We start from the raw sequence: 25,892 nt of genomic DNA, 5'->3' as shown, positions 1-25,892 counted from the left end.
TTCACTATGAATGTTCAAAAGAGTCGAACCTTTGAGTCGAATTTTACTTGTTTATTGTCAGTTTCTCTTTATTTTCTATTTTTCTAAATTTCCATTGGGGGGGTCCCAACCCGCACTAACCTCCTAACCTCCCTTGGTTACGCCCCTGCTGAACCCTAACATAAGACCTATCTGGTGCGACGTAAAGCAAAATAGTGAAAAGAAAAAGATCTTGTTGTTTAACGTGAAACTTCTTGTGTCAAATATTTATATAGTTCTCATTTATTTTTCCTGGCCTTTTTTCGCAATTACCTGGGGTCGACACTACTGTGGGTAAGCCTAGCTCTATGGGCGGACGCCAATCCTATGTCCAAACTACAGCGTGTATGTAGTGTGATGTGTTATATGTACATGAAGATATGTATTAAGACGAACATGAACACAGCCTCCGAGCTGCAGAAATTAACCAAACATGATCAAAATCTCCGACCAAGCCTGGAAACGAACCCGGAGTAACTCGGAGCGCTGACTATTCTGCCAAGGATCTGGCCGTCAATTATCTATCTATATAAATTTAAGTTTTGTCTGTACTTTGGTCAGAAATTTTTTAAAATGGTTGTTTGTTCGGCGGTCATATCCAGAATAAGAAGGAAATGCCATTATCTAATTTGCGTCATGCTTATGTATGTATGCGCATCACAAAGAAACAGATGAACTTAATTTAAAAAATCTGTTTTTAAGGTCAGAAGAACAGGCATTACAATCTATATCAGGCAGAGTTCCTGTTTCTGGCAAAACAAAAAAACAAAAAAAAAACAACAACAACTTAGAAGTCAGTGTTGCAAGGTCTCCAAAAATTTCAGATCTCCAGATTTTTTGCAACACAACAGAAAATCCGAAAAAACAAAAAAATATCCCGAAATTTCTTCTAATCCAAATTTAAGGAAAATGAATAATACTGATTAATGGTACATAATGCATTTGTGCCGAACAACTCTTTCCTCGTCTCACTGCGTGATGTTTTATCGATAACATCACTCGTTAGGTACTTCCCCGCATTCATTTTAGGCTCGAATTACGTAATCTATCCCCCCAACCCCTATTAAACTCAAAACTCACGCTTGACTGCAACATTCGAAAGGAAATCACCGACCCGCATATAGAATACAAAATCTGCATCCTACTACGACTTCAAAATTGGCATACAATTTCTATGCCTTATGAAAAACTACATCTACAGGAAGATTGGGAGGGGGGGGGGGAGAGAAGAAGTAGAAGAAGAATAGAGTGGCCAGAGAGTGTGGGTGAGTGCAATTGTATATTTGTCTCATAATAACTTCAAAATACTATACGTAGCCAACATACATTATAATTATAGACCGTTATGCATTTCGGCGTTCAGTCTGCAAGCCTCTGTGAATTTACTAAACGTTGCCACAATAATCGATTTGCAGCTAGTGCTGTGGCCTCATTTAGTTCTATACCTCTTGTCTTTAAATCGTTACAAACTGAGTCTAACCATCGTCGTCTTGGTGTCCCTCTACTCCTCTCACCCTCCATAACAGAGTCCATTATTCTCCTAGACAACCTATCCTCCTCCATTCGTCTTACATTACCCCACCATCGAAGCCGGTTTATGCGTACAGCTTCATCCATCGAGTTCATTCCTAACTTAGCCTTTATCACCTCGTTCCGAGTACCCTCCTCCCATTCTTCCCACCTGTTTGTACCAGCAATCATTCTCGCTACTTTCATGTCTGTTACTTCTAACTAATGGATAAGATATACTGAGTCCACCCAGCTTTCGCTCCCGTAAAGGAAAGTTGGTCTGAAAACAATCGATGTAAAAATAGTTTTGTCCGGGAGCTGACTGACTTCCTTCTTACAGAGCACTGTTGATCGCAACTGTGAGCTCACTGCATTAGCTTTACAACACCTTGATTCAATCCCATTTACAATACTTCCATCCTGGGAAAACACACAACCTAGATACTTAAAATTATCTACCTGTTCCAGCTTTGTATAACCAATCTGACATTCAATTCTGTTGAATTTCTTACCTACTGACATCAATTTAGTCTTGGAGAGGTTAATTTTCATACCATACTCATTGCACCTATTTTCAAGTTCCAAGACATTACACTGTAGGCTTTCGGCACAATCTGCCATTAATACCAAGTCGTCAGCACAGACCAGACTGCTTACTACATTTCCACCTAACTGAATCCCTCCCCGCCACTTTATGCCTTTCAACAGATGACCCTTGTAAGCTACGAACAGCAAAGGTGAATGATTACAGCCTTGTCTAACCCCTGTAAGTACCCAGAACCAAGAACTCATTCTACCATCAATTCTCACTGCAGCCCAATCGTCAACATAAATGCTTTTGATTAATTTTAATAATCTACCCTTAATTCCATAGTCCCCCAATATGGTGAACATCTTTTCCCTCGGTACCCTCTCATATACTTTCTCTGCATCTACAAAACATAAACACAACTGTCTATTCCTCTCGTAACATTATTCAATTACCTGGTGCATACTGAACGCGTACTGAAAATCTGATCCAGACAGCCCCTCTGTGGTCTGAAACAACGCTGGTTTTCATCCAACTTCCTCTCAACCACTGATCGCACCCTCCCTTCCAAGATGCCAGTGAATACTTTGCCTGGTATACTAATCAATGAGATACCTCGATAGTTGTTGCAATCCTTCCTGTTCCCTTGCTTATAGATAGGTGCAATTATTGTTTTTGTCCAATCTGAAGGTACCTTACCAACACTCCATGCTAATCTTACTACTCTATGAAGCCATTTCATCCCTGCCTTCCCACTATACTTCACCAGCTCAGGTCTAATTTCATCTATACCTGCTGGGGTCTACCTTCCGTCTTCCGTCAACTTTGCTTGTGAGGGCAAGCTCGACTGACCGAATGGTGGGGGAGAAATGCTGAAGCGTGCGGAACTGAAGCAGTAGGCGGCTGGACATTTGATTACAGGTGAACCAAATATCCAAGGTCAACTGTACCCCACCTTGCGAGCCTCTGGCGAAGTGTTTTATTTGAGTTCAATGAGTACGATCAATGAAGAACTGCTGACTCAAGTCGTAAAATGACATGCTGATATCATGATATGGCAAGGAGAAGATCAAGTCAATCGGCAAGCAGTGATAATGATACAGCAATTCTGTCCACGGTTTCTATGCAAAGAACGAGACTTACCTCTGTGGCCAATGAGTTGGACAATGTTTTAACTGACAAATATGCAAAAGTGGATAGAAAGCCCGCGGATTGCCGACAAAAAGTTTTATGAAACCATGAAATAAACAGCGAGATATTTTAGTCCTCTGCTACAAATTGAATTTAAATCTAAAATAATTACTCTAGTGACGGAATATGGCAGACTGTACACTGACTTGTAGTATTATACAATTCTAATTACCATGTAGTATTTTTAAATAAAATATGAAAGGAAATCAATAGTTACTTCATTGTTACTGCTAGTCGCTCAAAAGGTGAAATTGGTTTTCTGAAATTTGATTTTTTTTATAGGTAGAATGCTTAGCAACTCAAAAACTTGAGAGTAGTATTCCTAAATATATAAAGAAGTTGTGCTCATCAAGTAGCAAGTCCGGAAAGTGAAGGTAATATTCACCAGTGTTCCCTTTTTAAATGTATTTCATGTATACAAAATCTTCTCTTTTCTATCATCTTCTTCTTCTTCTTCGCAGTCTATAATTTCTCTGTCTTCGGACAAAGAGCTCGACATTACTACAGGCGCTGCTCCAAGCCGGGTTCACTGACAGTTTCCGAAAGAGACGGAAGGTATGTGAGGTAGGCGAACAGATGCGAACTGATACGCGGTAAACTGAACTGAACCGAGCGCGGGACGGATGCAATATGCTCCCTGCTTTAATCTTCCTTTCCTCACACGCAACATTCCACACTACCGCCATTCCAATTACACGCAGGTTCATACAATAATGTGCCAGTCGGGGCAAAAGATCCATATGAGTCGACGACCCGAACAAATAGCATTTTTTCTATAAAAATGTAACTATCCTATCCTTGCTGTTGACCCTGACTACGATGTCACTCAATGCTTCATAAAACTTGTCAACTTCATCTTCATCAGCACCCTCACATGGTGAATACACTCTGACAATTCTCGTCCTAATTCCTCCAACTGGCAAATCTACCCATATCATTCGCTCATTTACGCGCCTAACATAAACTATATTGCGTGCAATAGTATTCCTGATAAACAGTCCTACCCCACACTCTGCCCTTCCCTTTTTAACACTCGTCAAGTACACTTTACAATTTCCTATCTCTTCCTCGTTATCTCCCCTTACCCGAATATCGCTTACCCCTAGCACATCCAGGTGCATCCTCTTTGCTGATTCAGCCAGTTCTACTTTGTTTCTTCTATAAGCCCCATTAATATTGATAGCACCCCCATCAAATTCCATTTTGTTCGCCAAGTTGTTTCCAAGGAGTCCCTCGCCTGTCAAATGGGAGTGGGACTCCGTTAATCCCATAGGTCCGAGGCTTGCTTAAAATGTTCTGAGCTCCGTAAATTCATGAAGCAGGATGCTACCCTACTTACACAAAGTCCAAGTGAGGATCTCTCCTCTAACGTGTTAGGGACCATCGGTGGACGGTATAGTCCTAGCCGCCTGAGCACAAGGAGGGCCACGACTCAGAATATGTCCGAGATGCCGACTCCCATTCCATAGCAACTGGTATTCCGATTCTCAGGACCACTTATTAGGCCACTCAGCCCTTGCCCATGGTTCACGAAATAGGACGTGACTACAATAACCCGCATCGTATCTATTACGTTCTTTAATTTAGTTACATTATAACATTTCAATGCTCGAGAAACTACCGAAATTTTCATTAAAACTCCCGAAATGTTTACCTACAATCTACCGATTTTTTATTTGTAGACCTGGCAACACTGTTAGAAATTCTCGCTGAGCTGTGATCTGCACAGCCCCCGGCGGCACTGAGTGAAATAGTAGTAGAGGAAAGGCCTAAAATTTAATTTTCAAATATTTCCGTTCACACTGCTCCTACCGATAAATCCTGCGTCCCAGAAGTTGTAGAAAATGACGAGAAACAATATAAAGAAATTTGAAAATAAACTTGATGGCTTCATGATTTTAAATACAATTAACGATTGACAAATTGGAAATAAAATGAGGTCGCACAATTTCAGGAGGTGGTTTATTTTACTGCCTGAAGGGCTAGAGTATTTGTCCGACTCGTTGGCTGAATGGTCAGCGTACTGGCCTTCGGTTCAGAGGGTCCCGGGTTCGATTCCCGGCCGGGTCGGGGATTTTAATCGCTTCTGATTAATTCTTCTGGCTCGGGGACTGGGTGTATATGTCCGTCCCAACACTACCAACCACCACAGAAACACGCAATAGTGCTTACATCCCTCCATATAGGGTTGGCGTCAGGAAGGGCATCCGGCCGTAAAAACAGGGCCAAATCCACATGTGCGACGCAGTTTGCACCCGCAACCCCACAGGTGTGGGAAAAAGCGGCAGGAAAAGAAGAAAGAAGAAGAAGGGCTAGAGTATTTAAATTGAAAACCATTCCTTTCAGTTAGGGTGATCAACAAGTAAAAGCACACTGGAAGTCCCTCTCATTCGGTTTCCATGTGAGATTGCATGTTACACGATCATGACTCGTGATAGTCCAGCTCTCGGGAACCGAGCTCGGGACTCTTGCTATAATTAAGGCCGTCCATTCAGCGTGATACCAATGTAGGATACCGATTACGTGGCATGGACCCTTAATTGAGTCGGAGTGACATAAGAATGTGTCATGGACCGACAACTACCAAGTATTACATTACAGATGTTAGTTACTGAGGCTGACGGCCAACGTGACCTCTAAACTTGGAGCATGATGACTGAAGATCACTTAATAAATCCCCGCACTTCTTGTGATAACAAAATCAAATATCAAAACTGAAACCAATGTTCAGCATTACATTCAACAAACTATGTTCCTTCAAAGCGAACAGTCCCTTTTACTTTAAATTACTGAACATAATTCCCCACAATGGTAAATTTAAACTTCCAGGTTAACAGTCAAGATATACCATATTATTCAAGTTGCTTTACGTCGCACCGACACAGATAGGCTGGTTTTCCATGGATTTAGTTAATCCTACTCTTGAGTGACTTGAAAAATATTTATCACCACATTTCTTATTAAATTGGTTTCGCCTGTAAGAACGATCGTTGAGTTCTTGAAGTGCCTATAAGGAAAGAGCTTCTGTACATGACTACACGGTACAATCTTTATTATGTTACTGTTCCCATATTAAATTTGAGCAACAACACTACACAAATTATAAAAATAAAGTATCGTAGTGGGTAACCTCGAACTCAACTTCCCATGAAATTTTACGTAGAACAATCTTAAATTAAAACCATAATAATCTAACTCCACCATAAAATACGTATAATCGCCTCAGTAATCCCTTGGACAAATCTAGGGTGAGCGTACCGGCTGCATAATTCCTCTTTCCTGCCATGACCTGTCTACTACCTGAACCAAATATCCGTGCCACTATTTAACAACTAGTCCACTGCTATAACAATTGACAACACTTCCAACACTAAACTCACAAATAAATAAAATTAAACCTCTAGGACAAACTGAACATAAGTATCATACTGTATTTGGACATCCATCTAATTATACGAGAACTCGTAGATTCGACAAGGCATCACTGCGTTTGTCCCCAACACTACCGAATGAACGAATTCTGCACCGTTGAATTCTACCATATCCCATAGAATATTAACAAAATACCTATCACTTTACTAATGAAATGTGATGCCATGTGTCCCTTGAAATACAAAACGTAGAGTAAGGAGAAGACCTCCAATCCCAAAGAGGCTATAAATACAGTATCATCTGACAGGTGTTGCTATCTGAAACCCTATTCTCCCGTTATCTCTGACGCTCAGACGAGCGACCTGCTTCTTTCTGAATACAAATTTAGACACAATAATTTCGAAGATAACTCAACTGCGATCTTTGCCATAATTATATCTCATAATAAGATATACCAGGTTATGAGATATGCAAACCGCTTCACCTCGAACTATTACAAGGAGTTACTGCCATTACTTTGACAAAATGATCAATGGCCTCACGTGAAATACGAATTACAAATACCTCACTAGAAATTATTCCAATACCGTTCGACACAAAATCATCGGATCTTTCCAATACAAGATCCCGGTAACACCACTATAACGACGACTTCAGGATTCCCAACCTGGAAAACAAATACTACCACAAAGCTTACAAGGACTACCTGCCTGAGCCTTACTTGCAAGATCTCCTCACCACCGTACGGCTCCATAGCTAAATGGTTAGCGTGCTGGACTTTGGTCACAGCGGGCCCGGGTTTGATTCCCGGCAGGCTCGGGAATTTTAACCATCATTGGTTAATGCCGCTGGCACGGGGGCTGGGTGTATGTGTCGTCTTCATCATAATTTCATTCTCATCACGACGTGCAAGTCACCCACGGACATCAGTTCAAAAGACCTGCACCTGGCGAGCCGAACTTGTCCTCGGACACTCCCGGCACTAAAGCCATATGCCATTCCATTCCTCGCCACCAAAACAACATAAACGGCATCGAACACGAATTTCCATAACATACTACTTTAGGAAACACATCATCTCGTAGCAGAACCCACGTGTTTCCCAACATATCCCTCATACTCTCGATCTGATTGACGATTCCAATCCTGGATTTAGCACTCCGTCGACAAGAATCTCCATTATCCATCACAAACCAAAATTTCTGACACTGCCTTCCAAATATTAGACAGCACCATTTACTATGCGATTATAATACCCTGTAACGTTCGGTTTTACGAAAAGAAACATCCAAACTTACTCTCACGTCTACAAAACACTTGGACATACGATAAATAACGCTTATAGAACGATTCAGAATAACCCGGCTCTCTGAGGTATTTAATATCACAAAATTTCACAAATAATGGTACCGGGCGAGTTGGCCGTGCGCGTAGAGGCGCGCGGCTGTGAGCTTGCATCCGGGAGATAGTAGGTTCGAATCCCACTATCGGCAGCCCTGAAGATGGTTTTCCGTGGTTTCCCATCTTCACACCAGGCAAATGCTGGGGCTGTACCTTAATTAAGGCCACGGCCGCTTCCTTTCAACTCCTAGCCCTTCCCTGTCCCATCGTCGCCATAAGACCTATCTGTGTCGGTGCGACGTAAAGCCCCTAGCAAAAAAACAAATAATGGCATTGAAAATTGCAGTACTCTATACAAATAACGTACTAAAATGTCACGAATTTAATTTCAGAAACAAACAAACTCTCCCGGAAAAGCAACGGTTGACTTCAGATTTTCTTACTGCTCCCCCTATGACCTTTCCCCTGGTAATTCGGGCATGAAAATAAACACAAGGAATACTCCAACGTTCTGACATGGATTTAACTATCATACTTCTCTCTACAAGTGCAATGACGCTATTCGAACGTACATATCGCTGACTCTGCTCTAGTTTACCCATACGTAAAAAAAAAACCAAACCCCATGGCACTACAGCCCTTGAAGGGCCTTGGCCTACCAAGCGACCGCTCCCCAGCCCGAAGGCTTGCAGATTGCGAGGTATCGTGTGGTCAACACGACGAATCCGTTCGGCCGTTATTCTCGGCTTTTTAGACCGGGGCCGCCATCTCACCCTCAGATAGCTCCTCAATTCTAATTACGTAGGCTGAATGGACCTCGAAACAGCCCTCAGGTCCAGATAAAAATCCCTGACCTGGCCGGGAATCGAACCCGGGGCCTCCATGTAATAGGCAGGAACGCTACCCCTACACCACAGGGCCGGTACCCATACGCAAATATGAGTCATCGAAATTACGCATATTTACAAAGATGACAAGAAATGTGGTCAAATGCACCACACAAACACAATGGAACAATGACCTAGCAAAGAAAAGCAGCTCCTACTTATTGACGGTGGGTCACAGACGTGGTCACAGGAAAATGATGCTATAATGACAAATGGCCCTAATCTAAGCCACTGAGGTTGATGACCCCATGACCATCCAAATTTTTACTCTATCGAGATGGCTGGCATCCTCTTTTATTTTAGACTGTCATCCTGATAATCGTACAATCGTCTAAATATTACCTCTTCCATTTGAGGTTTCGTCTTTGTTAATTTTTCTTGCTTTGACAAACCTTTAGCAATCGGAAAATAATGACATTTAAAAAATTCCCACTTCTGTCTTGAAGTACGTACTCGAGACACTATAACCTGATTCAACACGCTCACGGACTACATATTGAACCCTTTAAGGTCCTTCGCAGGATACCTGCCTTCCTTACCTATTAGCAAATTGGCATGAGATCTTTCTCTTGGGTCGTCTAGAGTTCTTCGTCACTTGCTTAGGTAAGAGGCGGGTTTCAGTAACTTAAACTATCTACTAAATGAGAGGAATTGAGTCAAAGAAAATTGTTTATTTAAATAATTTAAATAGAGGTCGAAGAGACACATGACATTTTAACAATGAACTCAAACTTGTCCTTAACAACAAAATAATAATCATAACGCTGATGAGACATGCTGGCTTTGGAGACCTTAACTCAAATGCCTGAGGGGCATCCTTACTAGAAACCACTGTTTTAAGTTAAGAGTGAAAACAAAGAAACTCTGGAGATCCTTAAGATCGGCTTCCATGAGAGACTGAATGTACCATCATAATGATTCGTGATGATACAGCCCCCGTAGCACGAGCTCTGGACTCTTGGTATAATCAAGGCAGTCCAATCTGTATGTGCCACATAGTGGTTGTACGGCATAGACCCTTAATTGAATCGATGTGACCTGCGACTGTGTCATGGTCCGAAATCTCACTTTGTAATTTACGTTAAAGTCATTGTGGATGATGACCGCAAGGAAAATGATGCTATAATGACAAATGGCCCTAATCTAAGCCACTGAGGTTGATGACCCCATGACCATCCAAATTTCTAAGCTGAAGGCTTAACACAATTAAGTTACAGTAGTAGATGACCAAGGTTTCCACATTATTAAATCCTCAGCATATATGATGCTCAACGAATCAAAATCAAAATAATAACAACAACAACAACAACCGCTCGCAAAACTTGAGGCAGTAAAGTATTTTGCCATCGGACATGTCCCCTTAATCGTTACGTTAATAAGTTGAGATTTCCCATCAAAATAAACTAAGATTTCTAGAACGCATTTTCAAGTTAGTCACTTGGTTTTAAGTTAATTCTCAAAATACGAATTCACTGAATTTAATAATTTAATAATTGAAGTAATCTCATAATCCTAATTAATAACAAATTTTATCTACCCCGAACGAATGGTTTCTTTAAAAAGTCCCTAATTATTCCAATTACGTAATCGTCTTGTTTTATTGCTCACTTTATTCATTGCTGCTGAAAATGGAATACATTGTTATGATTCCCAATACTATTTATTTATTTCATGACGTCACTCAACAAGCTTACACTAACACTAACAATTATTAGAAACCAGCTTGGATAATCCTAACTTTAAATCCTACAATCTGCGCAAATTAACACACAATGCAAAATAACAAATCCCCGTCTCATCGCTTCGTGACATTTAAAATAAGACTTTGTACAACCCTCGAATAATGTCAGACAACATTACTACAATTCTCAAATTTTGACATCCCTGAAAATGGGTAACTCCAACATCATCGTCTTATTTTCGTCACTTCAAAAATGAATTCAAATCTCTGTTAAAACGAATCTCTTCTAAAGAATGAAATCTGATTCCAAACATTTTACAATACATGGCAAATTCCAGTTACGGTTAGTTCCTAGTAGCGAGCTCTATTGAGTAACAGAACACTAGTCTCCCGTTTGTTATCTTGAAACGAAACACATGTGTGGTGGTCGTGTTTAAACTCCATCAAATGAGAGGGAAAAAACTTGCCTTGCTGGCAATTCACATGAAATATAATTCTTAACCCACATAGATTATGCGAAGAGATTTACTTTAAGACGTCACTCACATATTCTTATCCCTTACGGACCTACAGTTTCACGTGGAATCCTAATTATGGACTCACACAAAAACTCCTCGGGTTTCCTACACTGAACACCCCGGCATCAACACTACAGGATTTCAACGACCTGATTCACAATTCTTCATTAGCTCCCATTTCCCAAGACTTGAAACACTCGCTACCACAAAATCTCGATATGACAATAATATGGAATAACTCTCTTAGGTGACCCACTATGCTGTTACACAAACACTCTGTGACAACTAACCATCTCTCCCCGCATACCTGAGCTAAATGTTTCCACAACCGAAATTCACAATCTTGACTTACAAAAATGTTACTGTTATTTTCTTCTCATCAACTCTACACAGATTTCAACATACTTTGGAATAGCAATCCCTGAAATGAAATTTTGTCGATCTCGCCTCGTAACTTCCCTTGAATAAAATTTACATCGCTTAACACAACGGTGTGCCTCCACGTCAGCTCTAACTGAATAACCACGGATTACGTTTACATGAATTTCGTCTTTACATCGAACAGACTTCTATGACAAATTAATATCTTAACTTTGAAAAACCACAAATATAGTAAATAAACGTACGGCAATGATGCTTTACTTTAGACACTAAATTCGTTCCTCAACAATCATATCTACTACTTTACAACACTTCACACGCTAGTTTCGCGACTTTCCCGATTATCCAAGGAAATAAAACGAATGACCTTTTGTCATATTTCTGACATTTACACGAAATAAAAGGGAGACCGAAATGCGTCACAAATACACACACAAGAAAATGTCTATGCTCCAGCTGTTCACCGCAGTGTTAAAGCATTAAATGAAATAAAGAAAGTGTGTATGACCAACAACGAAATCTTTCAACAGCTCTCTATCTAGGATGACACGCTAGGTCGAGAAAAAATGGACATTAAAATGTAGCAAAGTCAGCGTTATATCAATTTACTCCGTGAGCAGAAATGTTCGTAGATGAACTACTTTTATTTATTTATTTCTTTATCTGTTTACCCTCCAGGGTTGGTTTTTCCCTCGGACTCAGCGAGGGATCCCACCTCTGCCGCCTCAAGGGCAGTGTCCTGGAGCGTGGGACGTTGGGTCGGGGATACAACTGGGAGGATGACCAGTACCTCGCCTGCTATGCTGAACAGGGGCCTCGCGGAGGTATGGGGAGATTGGAAGGGATACACAGCGAAGAGGGAAGGAAGCGGCCGTGGCCTTAAATTAGGTACCATCCCGGCATTTGCTTGGAGGAGAAGTGGGAAACTACGGAAAGTCACTTCCAGGATGGTTGAGGTGGGAATCGAACCCACCTCTACTCAGTTGACCTCCCGAGGCTGAGTAAACCCCGTTCCAGCCCTCGTACCACTTTTCAAATTTCGTGGCAGAGCCGGCGATCGAACCCGGGCCTCCGGGGATAGCAGCTAATCACACTAACCACTACACCACAGAGGCGGACACTACTTTTATTTAAAGATAATATTTTTTATATTACTTACAACTTCGTAGAGTTAAAAGAGTCCTGCAATGTCCCCACAGTCTAAGACTACTGTAGTTTCAAGGCATTCTGCGGTTATGTCCCTTTTTACCGTCTACCTCACTCAAAATCTAAGTCCCTTTTCTCCGTGCGCTGAGTTTTGTGGTTTCGATCTGAAAATATTTTGGAACACTCCTCAAATCCAACATGGCGTCCCTTGTTTAATGAGTTCGGCTAACGCCTCCAGGTGTCCGGCCCCGCGGTGTACGAGGAAATGCGCCCCCTGTCACCCGGCAGCCGCGGGTTCGATTCCCGGCCGGGTCAGGGTTTTTTAATTGTAATGATTAATATCCCTGGCCTGGGGACTAGGTGTTTGTGCCGTCCGTAATGTTCCTTTCCTCACAGACAACACTCCACAATTCCGCCTTTCCAATAACACGCAGGTTCATACAATATGGTGGCAGTAGGGGCAACAGATCCACAAGGATCGACGCCCTGAGCAAAAAGCATTTTTTTAAACCCTCCAGGTTTTTCTGTCGATGTCACTTTGGCAGCGGGGCAGTTTCCTCGCCCGGAAATTTTCACGCAAAGATGATATCCAACTGGCGTGGAAAAATCTGCCCATTACGAATCTGATAAGGAAATAATTTTGGTTGCTGGTTTTAGCATGTAAAATGCATGGTGTTAACTGCGCTATTTTCTGTCCTGCCATTGGCGATGTCATAGAGTTGTTTTCGATTGGCGCGCATCTCCCAAGTCCTCCTTCTTCTGAAGTTTTAGCCCGCTGTCACACAGGGCATCGAACGATCAAGAGCGACCAACTGGCATCGAGTACTAACGACTAAATTCATTTACCTTGTCACACTGCTCATCGATCGAGAGGGATCGACTGCACGGAAACAGCTGATACTCCCGCCCAGTACCGTACAGGCTACAGATGTATTCATATTCACGAGAGAAAAAGAATGTGTTGTGAAAGCGATAATTCGGGTGGAAATATGATTCTAACCTATGAATATATTAGGAGAAAGGAAAGAACCAGACGATCGCAGTGGACAAGGTAAAGAGCCATGGAGAATTCCACCAAAGTGTGCCTTCGTTGCGGAATGACGAAGAAAAATTCAGGAACTAGTACCGAATGCCCATCAATAATTACGGTATAAGGAATTAGAGGAAAAATGAAGTCAATAATAAACATCAGGCAAACAAATTACAGGAAAAGTATAAGTTCTGAGGAAAGGCTGACACTATCGTTAAATTCAATATTCACAACGATTTTTTTAGGTTTAAAGTCAAAAGTGATGTTCACCTTCGAAACAACTACTGTATGTCCGTGGCAAAATATATCAAATAAAAGATTAGTGGCATTCTGCAGGATTCTAATAAAGTATTGATAAAAAGGACTGAAAACTGTTATGTACATCAATTTGAAGGTGCTACCATCAACAGTGGAAATATATTTATTTAGGCCTACAGGTTTCTGGACATCGGTGACTCATACAGATTTAGGATTGCTCACAATACATCAGTGGATTTGTTCCTATTATATATGATGCCATTCATAGAGCACTACAGCCAGAATTGTTGACAGGGTGAAAATTCCAACAAAAGCCTCACAAAAGTGGCTCATTGTATTTCAAATATTAAGACTAATACCATTTATGCTTATTTGTTTTAATGATGCTGGATCCTGGGGCATAATTACTGTCTTTTCAAATGATATTTTGAGGTGTTTATTAGATGGAGGTTAACAGCTTTTTTTTTTTTTTTTTTTCATGCCACTTGGTGAGATCCCACCTACCAAAATAATAGACATATCAAGAAATGCTTCCAGTCAAAATTTACATTACCTAATGTAGAAATAGTGTGTCAAGTTTCATTACAATCCTGTAAATAATTTTGAAAAAAAGAAAAATGCACATATGCTCTGAATATTGTGAAAATGATAAAAGCAATGGAGTTCCTTACACTGTTTCTCTCCCTCATGATCCTCTGCAAATCTCTTGTTGCCTCTCCTCTTCTTTGTTATTGTGCCATGTTCAGAATAGTATCATATTGCTTTCATGACAAGCATGTTGCTCAATTTCTGTAGAATCCAGGTCCATATCCAAACTTTGCAAGAATGACAATCCTGTCTTAATTTATATCATTGAAGACTACAGCAGCTAATTTTACCAAATGGCTGTGAAGAAAGGTTGTCTATGGACATCTCTTCCAAAGTAAATTCTCTTTAGGATTCTGTGTATTCACATATGTGTACATTTCTTGAGGAGTTCAGGTGAGGCTAGTGCTCTGTACACTAGCTTAATAACTATAGGAAAAGCTTCTGGAATATTGTTCTAATAAGTACGTTGGCAGTGTAATAGACTGATACTTGTCAAAACTACATGTAAATTACACACAAGGTCTTGTTTATTACCCTCATCACTAAGCATAAAGTACTGTCTCCCCAAACTTTGCACTGGCAAGCTGATCTAATTGCTCACTTGGCAATAATAAGCCAATTAATATAAATCCTGCACTTCCATCCAAGTTACTGGTAAACTCCCTGGTACAGAGTAACAACTTTTTCCGCAAAGGTCTGGTAGGACTCTCTTTCTTACCTCAATGTTGATTTTGCCTTTCTGTGTATTGTTCATATGTAACTTCTTTACTGATATGAACATGACCAAGCCTATCTATCCATCCTGAAATACTTTCCTTATGAATCAGTTCAAGGAAAATGAAAACTTTGCCTTCAATTTCACCAAAAATGAGAACCAACCACTGCAAACAAATAATAGGTGCTAATAACAAGCACCTTGCCTTCTATTTTTAGAAGTGAAGAGTATGCCTTTCTAACAATTAAATAGACTACTATTGCCGTCTACAGTAAAATGTTATTTAGGCCTCAGGTGGTAAATGATTTAATTTTGCTATATCTTACATTGCCTACGTCAAAACTGTTTGTAAATACCAATTATATAAATGAATGTTTGACAGAGTAGGGTGTATGGGCCTTGTAAGATCTTGGATTGACTTACAGGGTAATTAATCTACTCAACCTTTTATTACAAGCATGTAACTGTCATATGAATATATTTTTTATAAATAATGTACATATTCTGCCATCATATTCCCTTAATATCACATCACACAAAATACAGTTTTTTATGTTGTAGATTAAAATCTACAAAACTTTGGTGGAAACATCTGTCAAAATAGTTACAAATGAATTTTTCATCTTTGTTTTTCATTGTTTATATGGATCTACAGCACAAGAAATAAAATAATCAGTCTACCTTGATACCCTCTGTAGGCCTATATGTTATTAATAAATTATAAGTACAGTAACAGACATGAAAGTAGTGATCGCTGGTGCAGACAGGTACAATGGCAGGAGAGTACTTGGAATGAGGAGATAAAGGCTACCTAAGTTACAAAGTTATAAGGTGGCAGGGAGGGATTCTGTCAGGTATAACTGTAGTAAGAATTTTGTCCTATGCAAACAACTTGGTCTATTGAAACTGTGCAATCTAATATTAATGGATCTACAGCACAAGAAATAAAATAAGCAGTCTACCTTGATGCCCTCTGCAGGCCTATATGTTATTAATAAATTATAAGTACGGTAACAGACATGCAAGTAGTGATTGCTGGTGCAGACAGGTACAATGGCAGGAGAGTACTTGGAATGAGATAAAATAGAACTGAATGTCAGGTTGAGAATACAAAACTGGAACAGGTAGATAATTTCAAATAGGTATTTAGGATGTGTATTCTCGCAGGATGGCAGTATAGCAAGCAACATTGAACACAGATGCAGTAAACCCAATGCAATGAGCTTGCAGTTGTGATCAACAGTATTCTGTAAGAAGGCAGTCAGCTCCTGGACAAAACTACTAATGTCTTTACACTGGTCTGGTTTCAGACCACCTGTGCTGTACAAACCTAGTGCAATGAGTTTGCAGTTGCGATCAACAGTATACCGTAAGAAGGAAGTCTCAATACGCTGGTCTGGTTTCAGACCACCTGTGCTGTACAAACCTAGTGCAATGAGTTTGCAGTTGTGATCAACAGTATACCGTAAGAAGGAAGTCAGCTCTTGGACAGAACTATCAATACGCTGGTCTGGTTTCAGACCACCTGTGCTTTACAACTGCTTACTACATACACACAGAAAGGACCTACTACATGTATTTCAAAAACTCCTTTCCTTGTAAACCATACCTGTTCTACCACATAAAATATACAAATTAAGATGTTGTAATAATGCTAATAATTAATAAAAATTGGAGTTAAGGTTCTTTCCCATCAGGTCCTAATACACATAACTCACTGAGTATTCCAATAAATATTGATAGATAAGTATAACAAAAAATGATTTAATTTAAAAAGTAGAACATTTCTCAAGAAAAATTTTATTAGATTCTTTCTTGGTCTAACACTGTATACAACAGTTTCTGAATTTTAACTTTGAAAACCCTTCGACCTAGTTCACTCATTCTTTCCATGTCATCATGAAGACACTAAAAATAACATTGATTATATTTTCTTTTCAGTTTTCAGTATCTTTTCTAAATATTCACTTAACACATCACTGTCACTTTCACATTTCTGTTTCTTTTATTTTTAACTGCTGGCAAAGCTGTTTGTAGAAGCAGAAGCCACTGGACTGGAAGTTGAAGTCCCTTCAGTAATTTCTGAACTGTACGAGTTAAACCCCTCCAACACAAATTATTTCTGCTTCCTCCTCCTATATTTCAGCTTGGTGAAAAGGCTCTCATACACCAGGTGCCACTTCCATACATGTGTTTGATATAGAACTGAAAAAAATGAACAACATATTAATGCAATTCTTCTAAATTGGAGCTACATTTTAGTCTGGACACAAGCCTTCTGTTTAAGAAATTGTTACTTTCAATAATTATTTTAGTAAGATGATTGCTAGGTTAGATTATATTATATTACTTTCACTTATATCTGATAAATTAATGAACAGATGGGTGGAACTTATGGCCTACAGACTGAATCTTCCCCTCACTCTTTCACAACTAGAACACTGGTCTGTAATGTAGGCCTACTTTTAAAAATAAATATTACAGAATTGTACCTTCTTCCAGCAATGAAGAGTTCCAGAAAGTTGAGGGCATTGAAGTAGACCCATTTTATGTTTTCTGTACAGCAGAACCTGGGAGGAGAGGGAGGATGTTATCTCTCCAAGTTCGATATCCAGCCCTCAGAATTTGCCATGTTTTGGCACAACTTTTTCCTGAAACAATGAATCAGAATATTGTGACAAAGAAAATATACATGTAGTAGGCCTACTTATGGCATAGGCCTACACTTATTTGTCATTAAAGCAAACAATGGTATTCATTTCATTAGGTACGAGATGGAGGTTAGGAAAGCACTGCTTATGTTTTCCAAACATTTCTTCAATTAAGTTACAAGAATGATAATTACTACTTCTCCTAGTGTAACTCATTTTACCACTCTATTCCGTATAATATACTTTATCAATAAATAATCTAAGATAACACTATTCATAAGATAATCGTAATAAATCTAATAATTACTTACCAGTTTTTGTCCCAATTCTCCACACTATAGAATGCCATACAAAATTCACGGTCTCCCTATTACTATATCCAGGGAGTCTAGGATTATACACCACTTTGTTTTCATACACTAAGCAAATTAATGTTTCGATTTCATCAACAGATGTTGCGTCCGCCATTATCGAACGACTGCGACTGAAAAACGGACACGTTTGTTTTTACAAACCAGTCGATCTTCATCGCTCGTAGTTGATCGCTGACGATCGATGCTGTGTGACTGGTGCCACTGCCCTCTGTAGGTTTGTTTTCTTAGTCGGTCGATCGCAGTCGTTCGATCGAGCCTGTGTGACAGCCCCCTTAGACATGAAATTTCACCAGTGAGCTTGTAACAGTATCCTCTTCAATCCCAGAAATTCCCTGTTTCTAGTTTTCGTAACTGCTATGGAAATAGTTCCGTGCCACCTCGGTCGGCACGTGGCAATGACGTCATCACGTTTCCCGTGGGAACAGACTTGAGGAGCCACACCTGGTCCCTGTAATCTCACAGTCAAGAAGTGTAATCAAAATGGCGCACCCTCTCTCATACACACATACAGTACATCCAGACAGACATGATGGCACGAAGCAGGTTGGCCATGCAGTTAGGGTCGCTCAGCTGTGAGCTGGAGTTCGGAAGCTAGTCGATTCTAACCGCACAATCGGCATACTTGAAGATGATATTGTGTGGTTTCCCATTTTCCTTTTCTTTTTTGTAGAATGTTCTTTACGTCACATAGACACAGATAGGTCTTATGGCGGCGATGGGATAAGAAAGGCCTAGGATTAGGAAGGAAGCGCCCATGGCCTTAATTAAGGTACAGCCCCAGCATTTGCCTGGTGTAAAAATGGCCTGGTGTAAAACCATCGTCAGGGCTACCGACAATGGTGTTCGAACCCACTATCTCCCGGATGCAAGCCCACAGCTGTGCGCCCCTATCCGCACACCCAACTTGCCCGGTTTTCCCATTTTCACACCAGGCAAATTCTGGGACTGTACCTTAATTAAGACCACGGTCGCTTCCTTCCCACTCCTAGCCCTTTCCTATCCCATCGTCGCATAAGACGTATCTGTGTCGGTGGGACGTAAAGCAAACTGTAAATACATGATGGCAATTAGAGAATTGCATTTCCTTCTTATTCTGGACATGGCAGACCCACAAAACCATACATAACTCTAGACTAAGTCCATATATACTCAAGAAGATTGATAGATAGACAACTAGAGACGCCGTTATGCTATAGAAGGTTTATCTGGGCGGACTGGGTGACTCAGACGAAAGAGCGCAGGCCCACTGACCGTTAGTTGGCGGGTTCGATCACCGCTTTGTTCGGCGGTATTTGGAGGTGATCACATACGTCAGCCTCGCGTCGGAAGATTTACCGGCATATAAAAGAGCTCCTGCGGAACAAATTTTTGTCACCTCGGCGTCTCCAAAAATCGTAAAACAGTTTGTGGTTCGTAAAAGTAAATAACATTATTTAATGTTCATCTGTCTTGACTGAACTGAAAAATATGACAGCGACTATCAATGAGCGAGTTGTGGATCTTATCAGACAAAAATGTTTACTATTCCAGGAATGTGTGAACGTGAACCCAGGCCTGTATTCAGAGAGTAGGTGATCATTTTCGCCATCTGATTTAAGGAACGTCGGCAGAGCGTGTTGCGTGTCTGGACTACGTTGATATATTATTATGTCTTCTCTACAGTTTTATTACAGCCTGAGGTTCAAGACGAATTTGCTCAAGTAATTTTGCTCATTGCGTACGTTCACGACTTTTTTTCTAAGTAATTTAGCTCATTGCATCTTCAGTGAGGTCACTGCTCTGGATACTAAATAAAACTTGACCTTGCTGACTTGCTTGTCGCACTGCGAGTGAGCCTGATCTCTTTCTCTGCCGTTCCAGTGACGAGTTATTGCAGGTCATTACTCCCGAAAGATCTCCAGAAACGATTAACAAGATCGAAACATTGCACTTTGGCCAATCTGTTTTTCAGATAATGCGTCTCTCTTTGGGTAGCAGATGGCGAAAACTGCTTGCGGCAAGTAACGGACCAGTTTCCTACACGATTCGGTGAATAGATATGATAGAATTTATTTGACAACACGAGTGATAATCATATAGGGTATTATGCTTCTATTTGTTTTACGTCGACCGAGCTTAAGTGCGGCCAGTATCCAGTATTCGGGAGATAGTGGGTTCGAACCTCACTGTCGGCAGTCCTGAAGATGGTTTCCGCGGTTTCCCATTTTCACACCACGCCTTAATTAATTAAGGCTACGGCCGCTTCCTGCCCACTTCTAGGCCTTTCCTATCCCCTCGTCGCCATATGACCTATCTGTGTCGGTGCGACGTATAGCAAATTGTAAAAAAATGTTAACGTCGCTCCGACATGGACGGGTCTTATGAGGGCGACGATGGAATACAACATGGCTAGGACTGGGAAGGAAGCGATCGCGACCTTAATTAAGGCACAACCCTAGTATTAGCCTCGGTAAAAGTGCGAAAACTTTGAAAACTATCTTCAGAGCTACCGACAGAGGGGTTCGAACCCAATGCCTCCCGAATGCAAGTTCATAGATACGTGACCGTACCGCGTAGGCAATTCGCTCGGTTTCAAAAGTGTACTTACATGTAGGCGTAAGGTAAGGTAAGTTGGTGATAATTTTAAATTATTGTAACATAAAGGGGGAAAATACATGATTTATTTGCTTGAAATTCCACGTATTCCTATAGAACACACCATTAGCTAGAGGTTTTGATCATCAGTGCTTTCTTGCAATTACTGTAGTCTATTTTATCTTGAACTCTGTACCATTTTGTACAACTCATTTGAGTCAGGTTATTTGGTGATACATATAGGTAGAGGCATGATTCTTTCGCATAATTTATGTTCGATTTCGCGAAAAGAAAACAATTTTTCGCGTTATTTCGCGAAATAGGGCTTCCCTCATCGCTTTAATTTCGCTTTATTTATTTCGTAAAATTATTCATAAAATGCTTAATTCGTGAGATTTGTGAATTATTTATGTGAAAGGTAGATAAGTTAAATAAATAAAGAGAAACAAAATTGATGATCATTCATTATGCCTTATGTAACCTTGATTAGAACTACCCAAGATTAATAACAAATTGCCCTAACACTATATATGGCCGCAGCTCTCACTCTACTGTATAATGCCATACCACTAAGGGATTTTACAATTTTAATGAATACGAAGAGATACTTCTGTCGAATTGAGAAGTCGTTATTCTGTCATCTGTTTCTCTTCATACATGAGATATTGGCATACAATTTCAAGATCGTTATTTTCAATGAGTTTCGCTGCATTTTCGCACTTATCGCAGCTTTGGGCGTTGAATAATTAAGAATAATATTTTTGGGATATGACAAATACCCAATCATCATCTAACTTCACACCTGAAGGTCCAGGAATCAATAGGTCAACATCAGCTTTAATTCGCAGTAATTCGCGAAAAAAAAGTCACTGATTTTGTAACCAGAATCATATGGTTTTTTTAAGATATCTCAAAATCGCTTCAAAATATTTTTTGTCGCGCTTATCGTTAAAGCGAAAGAATCATGCCTCTACATATAGGTAATTTTGTTATAGTTATTTTAAAAACACTGGTCCTTTCAACAGTTGTATAACTACACTCCATACAAGTTTTCACAACACACATATACATGATCATGTCGCCATCAGTATCTTACGATTGGCAGTCTTCGTGCATATTATGTCTACAAAACTTGCTCCGAATCTACTCTGCCCCAGCTTTGGGCTTTGAATAATTAAGAATAATAATTTTGGCATATGACAAATACCCAATCATCATCTAACTTCACACCTGAAGGTCCAGGAATCAATAAGTCAACATCAGCCTTGCCAGGTTTTCTTTCCTCTTGCTTGGGGCAATGACCTAGGTGTTAGGTCCCTTTAAACCAGAAGCATCACCAGCATTTCCTCCTGCTGTCGCTCCTCTAGAGGGGTGTGGCACTTCGCGGAAGAGTCTCTTCTGCTTTTTGTGAGTCTTTCACGTCTTGGTGTACTGGAAAGCTGAAAGAACTGCTCAATTTTGAAATTTGAGTCTGCAGGTTTACTTATGAGAGATGGGGCTATAGCTACAGATGAGATCGTATTTTAGTTAAAAGACAGTTCTCAATCCACATGCTATTTTGGAATGGGAGAAACTTGAAACAAATGCAGGATTGAACAATGAATAGAAATTAAACCGGTTTAGTTTATCGTTGGGGTGATTTCGCATGTAATTATTCAGGAATTTTTGTGTTTCCCCCTGTCCAGCGCATGTACGTTTGAAAATGAACTTTTCCCAACTGAAGTCACTAGTTCATTGGGCTTCACCACGTACGAAAGTCCAGTTTCGTCACAGTTCCATATCCGCGACGAGTTCCCAGAAATCCCTAGTTGCTGCAGAAGGTTATACAGCTTCTCGTAAAAATCTTCCAGCACATCTTCATTAGCCATTGAAGCCCTGTATGCTGGAAGATTCTCTGGTACCAGCAACTTCAGTCCATATCTTATTATTATTATTATTATTATTATTATTATTATTATTATTATTTTTTTTTTTTTTTTTTTTTTTGCAGGTTGCTTTACGTCGCACCGACAGAGATAGTTCTTTTGGCGACGATTGGACAGAAAAGGTCGGAAGTGGGAAGGAAGCGGCCGTGGTGTGTAAATGGGAAACCACGGAAAACCATCTTCAGGGCTGCCGACAGTGGGTGTCGAACCCACTATCTTCCGAATACTGGATACTGGCCGCACTTAAGCGACTGCAGCTATCGAGCTCGGTCAGTCCATATCTAACCCCGAAGTTGGATCACCACCACTTACTCGCAACTTTAGATTCCTCACTAAAAACTGATGTCACCCACGTCGTTCCGAGGTTTTGTAATAATAATAATAATAATAATAATAATAATAATAATAATAATAATAATAATAATAATAATAATTGCATTGTGTTTACGTCCCACTAACTACTTTTTGAAGGTTTTCGGAGACGCCGAAGTGCCGGAATGTTGTCCCGCAAGAGTTCTTTTACGTGCCAGTAAGTATGCCAACACGAGGGTGACGTATTTGAGCACCTTCAAATACCACCGGACCGAGCCAGGATCGAACCTGTCAAGTTGGGGTCAGAAAGGCAGCGCCTCAACCGCCTAAGCCATTCAGCACGGCCCGCGATTTTGTAGGCGAGTGCTCGAACTTGCTGGACGGTTAACCCAAAACCAAGCCCTTGCATCTCGATTGTATATTTTACTATTTTAAGTTCAAGCTCTGAAGGTAGTGTAAACGGCTTTCCAAGTTTGGGTAAGATACTTTCTACGATACCTCTTTCTCGCTGGTTTGGAGCCATCGTTTGAGAGACGACCAGGGATCACCTTTGAATTTTGAGGCTCGGTACACTGTTATTTTACCTTCAGTCACTAATCTAGCAGCCTCCACTTTGTCTACACTGTTGTACTGCCTATACACTTCAGAAAAATCATCCTGGCCAGGCCTTCGTTTCATGTTGTTTTTTCCGGAATTTTATCGTATGGTAATTTGGCGAGAGTCTATTTTCTGAAAATGATGATGAAATGTGTTAATTTACACTACCTGCAACTCTAATATCTATAAAATCCTCGTTCCTTCAAACATTTAATGAATCAAACTGGAAATAGAATACAGCAATATTGTGGCTTACCATCAGTTGAGTAGAAAATGCTTAAATATTTCGGTATTAAGGCTTGCTCCGAAAATGACTATGGCATTCAACTTTTCTCTCGCTCTGAAAAACCTGAGCGCGGGACAAAAGAAAAACCCAAGAGATCCTGCTGAAAACAGGCGAGCTCAAGAGAAGAATAGGTTTTGTGCTGGCATTCGACAAACCTTGCATCACCAAATAACCTTTCTTCACCCTATAGGAGTGGAAAGACCTACCATGGTAATTGGATTCCCCAGCCATGCGACACAACAATAGATAATTAACTTAAACTTATTTAATTTGTCGTCTTTAAATTTTATATTAATTGGAACTCTATCTTCCTGGAGCCAACATTTGTTTTCAAGTTTGAGTGGTCATAAATGTGCAAAATTATGTGAGAAATTAGTTCCTGAAAATCTTCGCATTTTACGCAATAGCATACTAGATTTCAAATCTCCAAACGCAACTTAATCTGTCAAACTTCACTCCCGACAAGAAAAATACATTGATTAATTTGTACATTCCTGTTTTTCCTGTCATCTTTCATTCCAGCAACACTCTCCATTCTCATTTCATAGCATCTATCAGTCATTAATAAATCACTTTGGGAGTGGCGACCCCATCGTACTAATAGCCTATATCTGCTTCATTCATTCCATCCCTGACCCGGTCAATGACTGGAAAACAGGTTGTAGGTTTTTCGTTTTCATTGTACATGTTGATTTCTGTTTATATCGTCCTGTGTACCGTATTTTTGGCATTGTTTTGATCAAGCTCGGCGAAGACATGAAGTCTCGGCTAGAAAAGAGGAAGGTTCACATTTGCCTCTTCAACAACGTCAGGGCCTTTCTCACGCTCACCTGAATATTTCTGTCATCCCTAGTTTCAGATCACGTCAGGTCACACGTACTTACTTTGTAAACAATAGTTTTATTTACTTTACTCTACAGTTATATTATTTCTTAACTACACCTCTCTCTCACATTTGTTTACTCCGAAATTCAACAATGAAATTAAACAAACTGTATGCACGAGTTTGAAGAAACCTAATTGCTGTAAATAATAAAAAATATTTGTATGTACACTTACATAAACCAGCACTAATTTCGAGAAGGTTAAAATGTAGGGGGTGGAACTGTACAATCACAGGAATTCCCATAAATGAATGGGAGCAGAGAACACCCTAGTGGTGCACGAGCGCCCCACTGTAACAGGCGTTAAGACCTAATTGTGCTGCGACTAGGATAAAACAAACAAACTAAAATCCTCAACAATCAAGCTCAACTTGTAGGATTCCAGCAAGATATAGCAGATATCTTGGATTCTGCAGGTCAAATGAACTGTATCGCGATTGACCTGTCTAAAGCATTTGATAGGGTGGATCATGGGAGACTACTGGCAAAAATGAGTGCAATTGGGTTAGACAAAAGAGTGACTGAATGGGTTGCTATATTTCTAGAAAATAGACCTCAGAGAATTAGAGTAGGTGAAGCTTTATCTGACCCTGTAATAATTAAGAGGGGAATTCCTAAAGGCAGTATTATCGGACCTTAATTTTTCTTATATATATAAATGATATGAGTAAAGGAGTAGAATCGGAGGTAACGCTTTTTGCGGATGATGTTATTCTGTATAGAGTAATAAATAATTTACAAGATTCTGAGCAACTGCAACGTGACCTCGAAAATGTTGTGAGATGGACAGCAGGCAATGGTATGTTGATAAACGGGGTTAAAAGTCAGGTTGTGAGTTTCACAAATAGAAAAAGTCCTCTCAGTTTTAATTACTGCGTTGATGAAGTGAAAGTTCCTGTTGGGGATCATTGTAAGTATCTAGGTGTTAATATAAGGAAAGACCTTCATTGGGGTAATCACATAAATGGGATTGTAAATAAAGGGTACAGATCTCTGCACATGGTTATGAGGGTGTTTAGGGGTTGTAGTAAGGATGTAAAGGAGAGGGCATATAAGTCTCTGGTAAGACCCCAACTAGAGTATGGTTCCAGTGTATGGGACCCTCACCAGGATTACGTGATTCAA

The sequence above is a fragment of the Anabrus simplex genome, chromosome 2 (assembly GCF_040414725.1).
Source record: "Anabrus simplex isolate iqAnaSimp1 chromosome 2, ASM4041472v1, whole genome shotgun sequence".
In the NCBI taxonomy this organism is placed as follows: domain Eukaryota; kingdom Metazoa; phylum Arthropoda; class Insecta; order Orthoptera; family Tettigoniidae; genus Anabrus; species Anabrus simplex.
The sequence above is the reverse complement of the archived record's forward strand: the minus strand, read 5'-3'. Positions refer to the sequence as shown.